Source organism: Physcomitrium patens, chromosome 22, assembly GCF_059467195.1.
Source record: "Physcomitrium patens ecotype Gransden chromosome 22, ASM5946719v1, whole genome shotgun sequence".
Lineage (NCBI taxonomy): Eukaryota > Viridiplantae > Streptophyta > Bryopsida > Funariales > Funariaceae > Physcomitrium > Physcomitrium patens.
The window spans coordinates 4,145,981-4,150,018 of record NC_143431.1 but is presented as its reverse complement, the minus strand read 5'-3'; the positions used below and the strand labels follow the sequence as shown (position 1 = coordinate 4,150,018).

The 4,038-nt window shown below is 44.4% G+C and overlaps 1 long non-coding RNA gene across 4 annotated transcripts; it reads right to left on the bottom strand.

Annotated features, from left to right (window-relative positions):
* Positions 1-388: 388 nt before the first annotated feature.
* Positions 389-3,822, bottom strand: LOC149986611 (uncharacterized). 4 transcript variants are annotated; one of them, XR_016500002.1, is made up of 3 exons: positions 2,903-3,650; positions 971-1,056; positions 389-658 (listed from the first exon to the last, which is right to left on the bottom strand). It is a non-coding gene; the product is annotated as an uncharacterized LOC149986611 (long non-coding RNA). The 4 variants fall into 4 exon arrangements; XR_016500005.1 differs by lacking the exons at positions 389-658; positions 971-1,056 and adding an exon at positions 1,074-1,798 and having other exon boundaries at positions 1,951-3,822; XR_016500003.1 differs by lacking the exons at positions 389-658; positions 971-1,056 and adding an exon at positions 1,074-1,798 and having other exon boundaries at positions 2,903-3,632.
* Between the last annotated feature and the right edge of the window lie 216 nt (positions 3,823-4,038).

The window sequence follows — 4,038 nt, the reverse complement described above, 5'->3', positions numbered from 1 at the left end:
ATTCAATATGAGGTCTAATAAAAGAAGATCCCAAATTTACACTTTCGATTTGGTAGCGAAATTTGGCGTGCTCATGTGATAAATTCATGAATCCAACACGGGATCTATAGAGACCATCTACATACACTGTGAGTGACAGTTTCGAGTTCGTATCAATACATGTATTGACCACTCAACTCATGTAGGCTTCATTCCAGTGACTGAATTCGGTTACACCCTTGAAACAGTTTCATATCCTTGAACTATGCGCATCATGATCTTACAAGAACCGACCTCCAGTGTGCTCACTAGCTTCATGCTTAGCAGAAATAACTTTGCCAACACAGTCATCAAATGCACAAATAACTATGCCTTGATCATTCATGACAGACGAAAGACAAAAGTGATGTTTCGTAATAACACCTTCAGTGAACAATAAAGTTGTCTTTCATACACCGCATTACTGAGTCGAAAAATGCTGTTTACCAGTCTCGAGCGAGCTCCAATTGATGAATTCGTCCAGTTTGATGAGGTCAAAATCATTTACTTCAATGATTGAGAGAAAATGAGCATGAAATCATGAGTATTTAATCCAGAAGTCAAGTTCACAAGCTCACGATCACCACAAGATTATTTCAAACTGTTGATTCACATTGAATCTATGAAACGAAAGTGACTCCTGTCATCAACACAGGGAAAAGAAGATAAGCTAACAACGTATTACGTACCCCACTTGGCACTGATCTGCATTTCAGAACAGAAGAATCCTCTTTGGAATCGAACAGGACATTTAAAGAAGAAACCAGGACACAAGAATTCGATTTCTCGGAGAGATTTGAAAAAAAAGAACTCAAAGACGCTCAGTACTTCAAATAGTATGGTTTGAATTTCAATCAGCCAAATCTTTTACAAATCTGAAAGGTATTCAATGGAAATCGTATCTACGTGCACTGGAAAAGCATGGACTCTATCTGACCGAATTCACACCTACCACTTGCTTAGGAACAAGAGCACATCTCTGAAATGAACTGGTTGAAGTTGTGCACGAGTAAACTCCGTGTGTGCAAGCCTGGCATTCTATACCACACTCGATGCAAGGTTAATACTTATTAGAATAATATTAGATGGCCTGCATGTGTACAATCAACGGACTTGGCTGCAATTTCAAACAATGCACTCACTGCAAGCTTGAAGTGATATCCCGAGAGAAAACTATTGACAACAGTAAACTAAAATCATGGCAACTTTTTTAAAAACATCGCAACTGTTAGAAGAATCGATAGCTACTGCAAATCGTACTAAAACCGCAGAAATAAGTGGAGGTAGTCTTCAAATCCTGCCTATGTCTCCACGTTCTCTTAGTAAAAACCTCCGAAGGTTTACCAGTTTGCAGATCAAACAGGTGAAAAGACACTCGTAATGAACCTTGTATGAGATGTGATCGGTTGCAAACAAAGCGAAAAGTACGGTTACAGGGAGTAGCGAACTATTTATGTATGCTTCGACACACTTGCGGTCTCTAATATTAATACCGGTTCTGTAAACAATTCTTAAATTCAGCTTACAGTCGCAACTTCATGTTCTGCGCAAAACACACACTCCTTCCTGTGAGCTTCCTAGAGGTCGAGCAAGTTGATAAGGGGAGATTATCCCTTGCTAGGTTGTAGCATAGAATCTTCTATGTTGCAGGTGAACGTTCCAGACGCTTGTTGTATAAAGGCATTCTTGTAGCTTCACATCCTCACAAACGGTTCATTCGACTCACTGAGATCATAGTGACGAAATCCGTAGTTACCCGAACTTCAGAGTTTGATGGGAACTGCACAGAGGAATTATACTTGATTTTTCAAATCAGGTTTGCATAAGTTTTCGTAAACTGAAAGGATGGCTAAGGAGGAATGTTCTTCTGCAAGCAGTTAAATGAATATCCGCGTCTCCTCTCATGACAATACTCCAAGGGAAGTGACCTACAATATGTGAGATCGGTTTCTTTCTTACTGATGTTGGACAGAACAAATCCACACCAGAATCCACGGCACGCCAAGTCACTCCAAAGTTCACTGAATATCTGTTTCACTAGACATCTGTTTCCCTTCAGATCCACTAACAAGAGAACGACGATGTCCAAACGCTTTCGGTTATGATTATTGTAAGAATGGCACACATCAAAGAAGCAGCATTATACAACAAGCAACTACAAATCTTTCACAGGATGCGCAATCTCTAATGAAGACATGTATCTTGACCAAGTCAGGAACATGGCAAAACGGAGGCGAATAGTGAACAAAAAGCTGGCTACGAGCATAAAATCTGTTCGTAACCAATATTGGCTACATGCAAACACTTGCAACAGATCGGAACATGAATTGTAGAATACGGTGCCTTACTACGAAGCAACATGCTTTCCTTGAAAGTATATAAGAACGTATAAACTTGAGGGGCCTCTCAAGTGCCGAAGGTCGGTAATTTTTTCACTCGACGACATAGTGTCTCCTGCTCTCAACTCACACTACATACTTCATCAACTGCGAAGTCACAGCACCTGTTCAGCCACAAGTACAACATGGATAAGCTCTAGTGCAGTGAGGAACGAACTTGCAATCCAATCGTTGTGCGGGACTTTATGGCACATGAACAGATTCCATGTGCATCCCATCTCAAGTTCAAGAAATGCCGACAGACCAATCTCAAGCGTGTGAATCGTATTCTCAAAGAAAGGATGTAATAAAACGAGAAGGTATTCCTCTGTTGCACTGCGTGTGGACAATGTCACCAATGCACAAGTTGACCTCCGGCTCTTGGAGCACAGAATCTATGAAGCGGGAGTGAGGCACGGAACATTGATCTTGGGCGATGAATTTCCTGCACACTGACGTTAGCCCAAGAAGGAAGCATGCATCCAACGGGAGCACATCACACTGACCATTTGCTGCGCCTTGTGCTTCAGGCAGTCGCACGCACGTTCTGGGACAACAATTACGCATGATGTGCCGGCGCTGTATTGCCGTCGTATCCCTTTGGCTTGATACTTGCCAGAAGCACTGCAAGCCAATTCATCGTCACAAGGGCACTCTACCTTCGTCACATGCATCGTCAGAATCGACGCCACTCACACACTCACCTCACGCTGGCTTTCTCTGTTTTTTCCAACTCTCCGAGCGTCAAAGGAGAGGTGCGACAGGAAGAGAGTGAGCACACATGGGCAAGTACTTCCTCATGTACATGCTCAGCTGTGCTCACTCTCTTCTGTCACTCCCACATCCTCCACCGCCACTCTACGTGCTGACGCACCCCCACCTCAACCTACCATACCAACTCACAATCATGGTGGCCAAGGGACCTCAAACCCCGCCCCCGCCCAACCCCGACCCTTGCCTTCACCCCGCGACTACTACGCTGTCATGAGACAGTCCGCCTTTCTTTCTCTTCGAACCCCGCCACTGACCTCCCGCCATCATTCACCTGGCCATGCTGCTGCTGATGCCGCTCCTCCCCCCGGGCCAGACCGTAGACGGCCAACATACAGCAATTCCGCAGATGTGCACGATCCCAGACAAAGGTAGCCCAAAACGCACAAAGGCAGGCTCGACTCACATACGCTGGAAAAAGAGTATCATCGCCACGCACTTATACCCTCTCATTCTACTCGGAGCTGACGGCCCTAAAGATAGATAGCAAGGGCATTCATCCGCCAACACTCGAGCCAGCCTTCTTTTCCCCCCTCGGCGGCAGAGCAGCAGACGCGTGCTTTCCCCTTCGGCCTATTGCCCGACCCTGGCGCAGTAATATTAAGGCCCTGTATTGTAGCACTGGGAACTCCACTTTCCCTCTCTCCCTCCCTCCCCTCCCTCCTTCCTGCCTGCCTGCCTGCCTGGCACCTCCCCCCATTTCCACTTCTGCCAGCTACATATCCCACCCAATATATTCATTTATATTATATATATATATATATATATATATATGCCCTGAATTCCAATAATTATTATTATCATTCTTCGTATATTTGTGTGTACAAGATAAAAAGTCTATTCTGTGACATCTACGTGTTTTCCTCATCAA